An 11,775-nucleotide genomic window follows, 5' to 3' on the forward strand; every position below is an offset into this window, starting at 1 on the left:
GGACTCCCCAAGATTTCTGCTAACACTCTGCAGTGGTTTTAATAGGTATGCACCACACACACACACACAGATTCATGTGTTTGAATGCTTGGTAATAGGGAATGTCACAATTAGGAGGTGTGGCCTTGTTGGAGGAAGTGTGCCACTGTGGAGACGGGCTTTAAGGTCTCCTATGCTCAGTGTGGCACACAGACTCCTTCTGCTGTCTGTGGATCAAGATGTAGAACTCAAGCCAGGCAGCAGTGGTGCACACCTTTAATCCCAGCACTCAGGGAGCAGAGGCAGGCAGATCTTTGAGCTCAGGGCCAGCCTGGTCTACTGAGTGAGTTCTGGGACAGCCAGGGCTACACAGAAGAAAAATTGACTCCATAAACAAACAAACAACAACAACAAAGATGTAGAACTCTCAGCTCCTTCTCCAGCACCATGTCTGCCTACACACCATCATGTCCCACCTTGATGATAATGGACTAAACCTCTGAACTGTAAGCCAGCCCCAATTAAATGTTGTTCTCTATAAAAGTTGCCGTGGTCATGGTGTCTCTTTAGAGCAATAGAACCCTAACTACAACAACTCCTTTCCTGCCTTTGAATTCCTCATTGGCAGAGGAAAGGCACCAGCTCCTGCACCTCTGCAGGCATCTGTGGAGAGCACCTTTACCAGCTCAGCTGTCGCGGGCCTCACTCTCTCATTTCCAGCTGCAGTGAGACAGCTGGAGCACGCATCTCCTGCGGCTCTCATACACGGCGGAGATTCATCCTGTGGGAACAGTTCCTGCTTCGTGACACTAGTGTCAGGATTTCACGCAAGCACCTAGAGAGGGAGTGAGGAAGAGAGAGGAGGATGAGCCAGGTAAGGCTGTATCACTGTGCCGACCAGATGGGACAGAGTGTTAGTAAAGTTCTCTCTGGGCTCTTGCTTTAAGAGTATGTTGTGGCCACATTGAACGTAGAGATGTCCAGTGCAGCCATCCTGGGAAACGTCAACTGATCTGACATCCATTTTTCATGTGGGCATCCAACACTCCTGGCCTGTGATTTCCCCTACACTACTTCATACACCATTTTGAGACATGGTGCTCTGTCCCACCATCCTGTTACTCTAACGGGAGTAGGTCACATTGTCTTAATTGTTACAGAAAGTAAACCCTGTGTAAGTACAGTTGGCTCATATATCAAGTGCCCGCTTCATGATTGTTTTCTGTGTTTGTTCCTGGGATGTAGATGTGCAATTGATCTTTATACACACATTTTGTGAGTACTAAGTTTGTTAAATTCTTATTAATTCTAATCACTTCTTGTTAGCTTCTCTTGGTGCTTTTAAGCACAGTCAGAATGCAGGTGACCGTTTGCCTCCTCTCTCTGATTGTCACCTTCTTTTTCACTGCTTGCTTGACTGCACTGGTGATGACATCCCCCCCTGGGGTGGGGGGAGGAGAGAGGTGTCTTTGCCTCCCTGCCTTTAAGAAGTGTCATAGTCAGTGCTGTATTGCTGGGAAGAGACATCATGGCCATGGCAACTCTAAAGGAAAGCATTTAATTGGGTCTAGCTTACAGTTCAATGGGTCAGTCCATTATCATCATGCAGGAAGCATGACAGTGTGCAGGCAGACATGGTGCTGGAGAAGGAGCTGAGAGTTCTTCATAAGGATCCATGGCAGCAGGAAGAGAGAGGTAATGGGCCTGGCTTGAGCATTCGAAACCCCAAAACCCACCACCAGAGACACACTTCCTCCAACAAGGCTGCACCTACTTCAGCAAAGCCACACCTCCTAATCCTTATCAAGTAGCATCACTCCCTAATGACCAGTCATTCAAATATATGAGCCTACAGGGACCATTCCTGTTCAAACCACCATATTCGGCTCCCCGGTGCCCATAGGATTGTAACCATCAGTTGTGCTGGCTTGCCTTTTCTCAACTTGACACACCCTAGAGTTTTCTGAAAGGAGGGACCTCAATTGAGAAAATGCCTCCAAAAGATCCAGCCATAAGACATTTTCTTAATTAGAGATCAGTCGGGGAGGGCCCAGCCCATGGTGGGTGGAGCCATCCCTAGGCTGGGAGGTCCTGAATTCTATAAGAAAGCAGGCTGAGCAAGCAATGGAGAGGAAGCCAGTAAGCAGCACCCCTCCATGATCTCTACATCAGCTCCTGCCTCCAGGATCCTGCCCTGTCTGAGTTCCTGTCCTGACTTCCTTTAGTGATGAACAGCAATGCTGAATGAAGTGTAAGCCAAATAAACCCTTTCCTCCCTCACTTGCCTTTTGGTCATGGTGTTTCATCACAGCAATAGAAACCTTAACTAAGACAAAGAGTAAGCTTTCCTTTCTCACCACTAAACATGTTGCCCTGTTAAATCATATTCCCTTCTGATCCTAGTTAAGAGTGGTCACATCTGTCTATTAGTTTAGAGTCCCATCACACTGTCCCTTTAATGTGGTAATTAATATTTATATTAAACCAACTGTTGTCTTGAGAAAAGCACAATGTGGAAGATCACTTCCCACCTCTGAGCTACAATCTGGGAGGGGTCATGAGAGAGCAGGATGCTCAGAAATACCCAGAAGTGCGCTGTCAGCCCTTCCTATGCAAGACAAATCCATTCCAAAGGGGACTTGCCCTTTCTCTAAATCCCAGTGACAAGTCAGGAAGATGTTTGCATGTAAAGATGGCATCACATTTGGGGCCGTGGGTTTCTAAGGCTGAGCTTATACGTTTACTACCTCAGGATTCAGCTCCATCCTTTCACACCAGAAGGAAGCAAAGATGGTTTCTCACATCATCTCTCCTGGCTCAGTGTCCTTCTAAGGAGCAGTAGAGGCCAGTGGACTCAGGAGACCTCAAAGAACAGACTCTCTGAGTCCAGACACCTCACAGGACTGGGGACGAGGCAGCTCTCCATGATCTGAGACCCTGTTGTGGGCAGGAACATGGGTTTGTGGACTTGGCTGAGTTAACCAGGAAAGACCAGTGTAGCTCACAGCATGGCGCGTGAAGAACAGGGATCTTCTGTGGGAGACGAAGCCCCCCAACCCTGTGGCCTGAGTTAGGGTGCCCCAGTGAGGGGTGGACCTGTCCCAAGGGTGCCTCTAGGAGAGGCAGGAAAGCCCAATGAGCTGTAGGCTCCAAAGTAAGCCACCTGCACCGAGCACCCCACAAAGACGTTGTCACTCTGTCAACTGTGGGGTTTTTTGTTGTTGTTTTATATTTTAGAGAGGGTCTCACTGTGTAGTCCTGGCTGTTTTGGAACTCACTATGTAGACCTGACTAGCCTCAAACTCAGAAATCCACCTGCCTCTGCTTCCTAAGTACTGGAGTTAGAAGCATGTGCCACCCCGTCTCACCAGTTCAACCATGAATGTGGTAATTCAGTCCTCTCCTCTTCTGTGTCAGAACGGGTCCTGCAGTGCTACAGCCAACACCTTCACCTCGGTCCAGCTGAGTGCAGACCTCACAGGGCAGGCTTGTGCCACACTCCTGGCTGCGAGCCTCTCCCTCCCAGGAAAGCTTGCTAAAACAAAGCTAGCCACAAGAAGGACCTCACCCTCTGCACAGTGAACCCCACCACTGGTGACCCTTCAGCCTGGCGTGATGGTGGCTGAAGTCAGTGTTTGCTTCAGACCCCTCAAGAATTCTAGCTGTAAGAGAAGGAAAAGGCTACCCGCTGCACCACATCACACCTCATCCTGGTGAATACATGAGGGATGGGTGTGGCTTGCTCTAGGACCCTGGGTGTTGGTTCTGTAGGCTTGCACATGATGGCTGGAAACACTGGTCTTTCCCTGTCCTCTGCTATCCAAGCTCCCCTCTTTACCTCCTGTTTCTTCCAAGAGCCTCACCTTGCTTTCCATTGGGAACTTCAGACATCTTGTGATGTTCCTCCAAGGCCATTCCCTGCCATACAGCCTGACTCTGTACAGGCTCCAGCTGTCTCTCTCCTACCTTGGACAAAGTCACACCTACCAACCAAAGAGCAAGGTGAGGCCTGTAGGGAGGATGAGGTCTTTGTGAACTTAGCATATGTGGATATGTGGACCTGTGTGGCACTGCTGGACTCCAGTGTGGCCCTGGATCCCCAGAATAGACTGCCTTTGCCTTGGTGCAAAGACCCATGCTGTTTGTCTGACTCCCGACCCTGAAGGCAAGTTCACTTGTGTCCAGCTCCTCACCCACCACTTACCGAAGAAACCCAAATAAGAAGTTACTGGAGGGCCACGCTCACCCTTCCTGCATGGAGGCTGCCATACTGTCGGGACAGATGGATAGTGAGGCCCAGAGCTGGGCAAAGCAGGGTCAAGGCAGCCAGACACGAGAGGGCCAGGTCAAGACCAGCACAGGCAGAGTCTTGGAGGTGGAGAGTACACTCTAGGCTCCTAGACCTACAGTGTCCCAGTCCCTGGGTGGGACTCCTGAACACCCTTGAGACACATGCACCAGAGTCACAGAATTGGTTCCCAGAGGTGAGCAGTGGCTTGTACTTTATGGTTAAAAATAGGGCTTTCTGCTCCCTGAGGCCCCAAGCTCTGTGTCCTCCACATTCTGTGCTCCTCACATTTTCTGCTCCCCATAATCTGGGTCGCCCATCCTCTCTGCACCCCATATTCTGTGCCACAAAAGCCCCTGGCCAGCAGAAATGAATGCCACTTTGAGGGACACTCTTGTCCCTGCCTCCTATAATGTCACATGACCTGCCTGGGCATCTGTGCGGTTGTCCAAATGGGCCCAGGAGGGCTACTGAAGGGAGCAGGGAGGCAAGGCCACCTTGCGATGCCTTAGGGGTTAAAGCTGCAGGTGGAGGCCTCTGATGGAACTGGAGATGCAGAAGGGCAGGGGCTCCCTGGGGGCTCTGCCCTGCTCCTGCCCCCGCCAACCCTCACCTGTTTGAGCGTAGCCTGGCTACACAGCAACGCTCTGAGGGGCCTCAAGCTCCCCGACCAAGTAGAGGAACACACAAAGGTCTCCGTCACCTCAGTGACAGCCCCAGCCAGAGTGTCTGCGGGGAAGGGGAAGGCCGAGCACACTGTTAAAACATGATTTGAACACACAGAACAGCCACGTGAGGCTGAGTTCTCGACGCGGTGAGTGGATAGAAACAAAACTACGGAGGAAGTGGCTTCGCAGTGCCTAACGAAGGACTAATTAGAGACCTCTCTGGAGCCCTGAGGAGGAATTATTTACAGTTCTTCAGAGGGGAATGATTATAATAATAAGGTTACGGTGCCCCAATTAAGCTTATTACGATCTTTTCCTCTGCTCCAGGAATCCTCTGAGGTCTGTCATCAGCGAGAGGCAAGAAGAGGTGAGCGGCCTGTGGGCAGCCCCCACGGGGTGGCCTGTGGCCCTCACTCCTCCCAGAGCTCTCGGGGGTCAGCCTGGGCAGACAGACAGCAGGCTATGTGGCCAACAGTGTGGTCCCTGTAAAGGGCCAAGACACTTCCTTGCTCTCTGATGGCCTAAGGTACCCTGCTGTCTAAATCAGAAGTAGGCAAGGTGCAGGACTCCATCACTGCTGATGAAACCATGGGGCCTAAGACAAACCCACAGAGAGGCGAGGGCAGCGGCCGCTAGGAAAGGACGCCAAACACAGCTCTGCTGTCTGCTCACCCTGCTTTCTAGATGCTCTCCTTTAAGTGCCACGTTCCCTGGGCCCACAGACTGCAGGTACTGGGTCCCACAGATTAGCTGTGGGACGTGGTGGCTGTCTCCCCCAAAAGGGCCCCCAATGCTCCTGTATCTGAAGGAGCCTCCTAGGGCTCTCTTGGGTTCTACAAGGCTATCCTTGCATTTTGGTACCCTTCCCTGACATGGGTACCAAACTGAGGTACCCTGACCTCAGCTCCCCCAAGCACAGCACTGAGAAAGGAGGTGGCCTCTTTGCAGGTCATCAGGAACCTTGGTGACAAAGGCTAGTCATCGGACTCAAGTGTGCATACCAACTCCACATCCACCTGCAGGAGCTTAATGATAGCCTCCTAAAAGACAAGTCAACACCCCAGGCCTTGTCACTGTGACCTTCGCAGACATGACCAAGGATCTCTAGATGATGCTCCAGATGAGAGCTACAGGTCCAGGGTCACTTGGAGCCCCACCAAACCAGAAGAGGGAGGGAGGAGCCACCTGAGGCTCTGCAGGGAGTGCTCCCATGTCCACACGTTGATCTTGGGCTCCAGAGCTAAACGGCCCCCCAGGTCCTGGTCTCTGCTCTTCTCCTGTCTGCCACACCCCTTCCTGCCTCTGAAGCTGGCAATGGATGGCCACGCCCTGTCCCACACCACCTACAAAGGGCCCTTGCTGTAGAGTCACCTTGGCTGCAAGCAAGGGGCACGCCCCACTCTCCGCGACCTTCAGGCAGCATTTGCAGACTTAGACGCCACAACGGGCAGGGAGCAGCGGCCGACACTGAAGCGCAGTGAGGACCCTGCTTTGAGGAGGCGGCTTGCATCCCCTCCTGAGGCAGTTGGATGAGGCAGTGTTGATAGCCATTGCATACTGAGCTCCTGGTGCCGGATGGTAAGAGAGAAACAAAGACACCCTCCCAGGGACCCTCGGGGCAGCTGCTCCCTGAGTGTGCTCTCTTGGGGTCAGGCCCACATCCATACCCCTCTACTCCAGTGTCTTTTCTCCATTTCCCTTCAGAGTGGCCACCACAGCCTCCCCCTTACCATCCGAATTCCGTTCCCCCTCTGCTGGCCTCGGTCAGCCTTCCCCAGGTTGGATTTAAGCATTTCTCTCTCCTGCCCACTCGGCTCACGGTCCTCCTCGGCAGCGAATGTTCTAGGACTTTGGGGCTGGATCAGCTACTTTCGTTGTGACCGTGACCAAACATCTGACTGAAAGGGTTTAGAAGAAAGGTTTCTTTGGACTTGCCAGGTTTAGGGCCGCCATCCTGGGCTGCCTCATGCTAGGCCCTGGGGAGGCAGAAAGTCAAGGCACCAACAGCGGAGTTGCTGGGAAGAGATCATCACATCGCACTGCACAGGAAGCAGTGAGTTATGGGGGGTGGACCCCTCTATTTCTTCCAACTAGGCTCCACCTTCTAGCATTTCCAGAACCTCTCAAATGAGGGCCAGCAGCTGTGGAACTATGCTTTGACACACTCGCTTATGGGGAAATTTTCACATTCAAATCATATCGGGCATTTACATTTCTCTGTCTCCCATCATTCTCAACTATTCCATGTCTCCTTAGATTGCCCTAGCATCCTAAGAGGGAGGACACACATCCCTCCTCACCTTCCCACCACCTCTGAGCTCCTCTTCCTAGACCTAACCTGTCTTCACGTTTTCTCTTTGGTGTGCTGTCTCCTTGGGGCAGCTGCGTTGTGACTCAGGACCCTGGGGCTCCAGGCCTAGTTTTCAGATGCCATAGGAGATGACTGGGAGTTTGCAACTGTAAAGAATGGGAAGCAAGTTGGGTAACGAGTATGAGCACATGCAGACGTGGGCAAAGACTGTGACCATGTGCAAGCAGTGGGTAAAAACTATGGGCATGTCCAGACAGTGGGTAATGTCTGTGGGCATGTCCAGTTAGTGGGCAAAGACTGTGGCCATGTCCAGTTAGTGGGTATAGACTGTGGCCATTTTCAGACAGTGGGCTAAAACTGTGGGCATGTCCAGACAGTGGGTAATGACTGTGGGCATGTCCAGACAGTGGGTAATGACTGTGGCCGTGTCTAGACAGTGGGTAATGACTGTGGGCATGTCCAGACAGTGGGTAATGACTGTGGCCGTGTCTAGACAGTGGGTAATGACTGTGGCCGTGTCTAGACAGTGGGTAATGACTGTGGGCATGTCCAGACAGTGGGTAATGACTGTGGGCATGTCCAGACAGTGGGTAATGACTGTGGCCATGTCTAGACAGTGGGTAATGACTGTGGGCATGTCCAGACAGTGGGTAATGACTGTGGCCGTGTCTAGACAGTGGGTAATGACTGTGGGCATGTCCAGACAGTGGGTAATGACTGTGGGCATGTCCAGACAGTGGGTAATGACTGTGGGCATGTCCAGACAGTGGGTAATGACTGTGGGCATGTCCAGACAGTGGGTAATGACTGTGGCCGTGTCTAGACAGTGGGTAATGACTGTGGGCATGTCCAGACAGTGGGTAATGACTGTGGCCGTGTCTAGACAGTGGGTAATGACTGTGACCATGTCTAGACAGTGGGTAATGACTGTGGGCATGTCCAGACAGTGGGTAATGACTGTGGCCGTGTCTAGACAGTGGGTAATGACTGTGGGCATGTCCAGACAGTGGGTAATGACTGTGGCCGTGTCTAGACAGTGGGTAATGACTGTGGGCATGTCCAGACAGTGGGTAATGACTGTGGGCATGTCCAGACAGTGGGTAATGACTGTGGGCATGTCCAGACAGTGGGTAATGACTGTGGGCATGTCCAGACAGTGGGTAATGACTGTGGCCGTGTCTAGACAGTGGGTAATGACTGTGACCATGTCTAGACAGTGGGTAATGACTGTGGGCATGTCCAGACAGTGGGTAATGACTGTGGCCGTGTCTAGACAGTGGGTAATGACTGTGGGCATGTCCAGACAGTGGGTAATGACTGTGGGCATGTCCAGACAGTGGGTAATGACTGTGGGCATGTCCAGACAGTGGGTAATGACTGTGGCTGTGTCCAGACAGTGGCTAACGACTGTGGGCATGTCCAGACAGTGGGTAATGACTGTGGGCATGTCCAGACAGTGTCTAACGACTGTGGCCGTGTCCAGACAGTGGCTAACAACTATGGGCGTGTCCAGACAGTGGCTAATGACTGTGGGCATGTCCAGACAGTGGCTAATGACTGTGGCCATGTCCAGACAGTGGCTAACAACTGTGGGTGTGTCCAGACAGTGGCTAACAACTGTGGGCGTGTCCAGACAGTGGCTAACAACTGTGGGCGTGTCCAGACAGTGACTAATGACTGTGGGCGTGTCCAGATAGTGGCTAACAACTGTGGGCGTGTCCAGACAGTGGCTAATGACTGTGGGCGTGTCCAGACAGTGGCTAACAACTGTGGCCATGTCCAGACAGTGGCTAATGACTGTGGGCGTGTCCAGACAGTGGCTAACAACTGTGGCCATGTCCAGACAGTGGCTAACGACTGTGGCCCTGTCCAGACAGTAGCTAATGACTGTGGCCATGTCCAGACAGTGGCTAACGACTGTGGCCGTGTCCAGAGAGTGGACTGAAACTGAGGGAAATGGTGTGGTGTGGTCAAGAAGCAAGCATCGGAGCATGGCAATGGAGACATACATCTGCGGGTCCAGCACTCTGAAGGCAGAGGAAGGAGAATTGAGGGCTTGAGGACAACCAGAGGCATCCAGTGAGTCCTGCTTCAGACAAAGAAGGGGAGGAGGAAGAGGCAGAAGAAAAAGAGGAGGGAGGAGTGGACAAGCAAGAGGAAGAACAAGAGAGAAGAAGAGAGGAGAAGGAGGAAGGGGGAGTGACACTGAGTTTGAGGATGGCGAGGCTCCAGAACCTTCTGCCGTGGAGCTGTGTTCTAAGGGGTGGTCACACTACTTTGGAGCACATGCCTGTGAGGCATCTTGGCAGCGTTCTAACGGCTCTGGTCAGTCTCCATTATGGCTGGATCTGGAGTCACGGGGAGACACATCATGGGTGTCTCTGTGAGTGCATTTCCAGAGAGGTTTAACCGAGGAGGGAAAACCCACGCCGAATGTGGGTTCTGTTCTTGGGGCTGTGGTCCAAAGTAAACAAAGGAGGGAACAGGAGAGGCCGGGTAAGCACCGCATCGCCTCTGCTTCCTGCTGTGGACCCATGTGAGCGTGCCCCACACCATGTGAGCGTGCCCCACACCATGTGAGCGTGCCCCACACCGTGTGAGCGTGCCCCACACCGTGTGAGCGTGCCCCACACCATGTGAGCGTGCCCCACACCATGTGAGCGTGCCCCACACCATGTGAGCGTGCCCCACACCATGTGAGCGTGCCCCACACCGTGTGAGCGTGCCCCACACCGTGTGAGCGTGCCCCACACCATGTGAGCGTGCCCCACACCATGTGAGCGTGCCCCACACCATGTGAGCGTGCCCCACACCATGTGAGCGTGCCCCACACCATGTGAGCGTGCCCCACACCATGTGAGCGTGCCCCACACCGCAGTGCCTGCCACAGCTCTTGCCTCACTCACCATCACGAGTTTTCCACCACGATGGCCTACACCCTCAAACTGTGAGCCGCAGTAGATGTTCAGGGGATACAGTCCAGCGGGGTGGGATGGCGGGGTGGGATGGCATGATAGGAGCTCCTGTCTGTCAGAGGCTGCAACTTGCTCACACCTTGGCGAACCAGGAGACAGAGGGGCGCTGGGGTGCTCAGCTCTTTTTTTCTGTTCCCCTTTTAGGATCTCAGCTCCATGGAATAGTCTGCCACACTGGATGTGACTGAAAAGCCAGCCACTGAACAGAATGAAAAGTCCGGAACACTGGTGGCAAACTGTAGGAAATGTTCACAGCACCCATCATGGGCGGTGTACTGATTTTGCAGGGTATAAAACATTCCTGGTAGTCCGAGGGGACGCATCCACAAACAGGTGAGGAAAGTGAAGAGATGCAGACCGTACAAAGCGAGAGGATGGTTCCCAAACCACATGAAACGAAGTCCATCTCCACTCACAAAGAACCGTCACCCATTGCATGGGCAAAAAAGCAGAAGTGACCAGGCTGATGAGGCACATGACTGGGAGGCTGCTGGTGGCACTCGGTGACCATCCCTGCCAGCGCTTCGCAATAGAACCCATCACACCCCGACTCCCCAGCCATCCCACTACACAAATTAAACTTAAGTATTCCAACATAAAGTCAATATATATATATATATATATATATATATATATATATATATATATATATATATATATATAGTTGTGGGGATTTCTCAGAGGCGACTGCTGGGACACAGGTTTAAGCCAATAGAAAGTTTTTATTAGACAGCTGGGTGTTCAAGATCCCAGAATAGCCCCAAGCCTTTCTCAGGGTGAGCTTTTAAGCACAAAAACCATACCCTGGGCTGACATACTTCAGCTAACAAGAACAGTTAGCCAGAAGCAGAACTACAGAAGCCAAAAAGCAAGGTTAGTGCATTTAGAGACTTTCCCAGAACTATGTGGACTTTGATGGATTAGGTCTTTGTTTTAGTTTTGGCAAGTGGCGCTGTCTACGTGTTGAGTTTTACAGCCTGAATGGTACTTCCCCCCATGGAGTCAGTAGTGCTGAGGTCTGGGGGCCTACTGAGATCTGGGGCTCTGTTACATTGACAAAATATTGAAAATAACTCCCACTGCATGGTGCGTGTTGAACTGGTGAGGAATATGGAGAATTACGCCATTTCACAACGAATAAGAGCAGCTTGCAAGGGAAAGGAAGCATGTAAAGTATATGAAATACCCTGCAACAGAGAAAGAAGAAGCACGGGATGCCTTTCTTCAAAGGGGGCCCAAGACAAACCAGAAACTAACGAGGTGGATTCGCTCATAGGGTAGGAACATGGAGGGTGCTGTGAGGAGGAACAAACCACATCCCTGTTTCGTAGATTTTGGTGTTTGGACCCAACTTCAAATTTTATATGTTCAAAAATGTGAATCAACCAAAAGGAAAGAAAAACCCCGGAAACTATATATGCGGCTAGACTAAACCCACCAGCTGTGTATCCAGGGCGGGCATTCGACTGTAGCAGGGTGTACTTTGCAAATGCATGAAGACTTTACCCCTGTCTCCACCCACACAGTCTGTTTCCTCCTCCCTCCATGGTAGAA

Source organism: Peromyscus maniculatus, chromosome 13, assembly GCF_049852395.1.
Source record: "Peromyscus maniculatus bairdii isolate BWxNUB_F1_BW_parent chromosome 13, HU_Pman_BW_mat_3.1, whole genome shotgun sequence".
In the NCBI taxonomy this organism is placed as follows: Eukaryota; Metazoa; Chordata; class Mammalia; order Rodentia; family Cricetidae; genus Peromyscus; species Peromyscus maniculatus.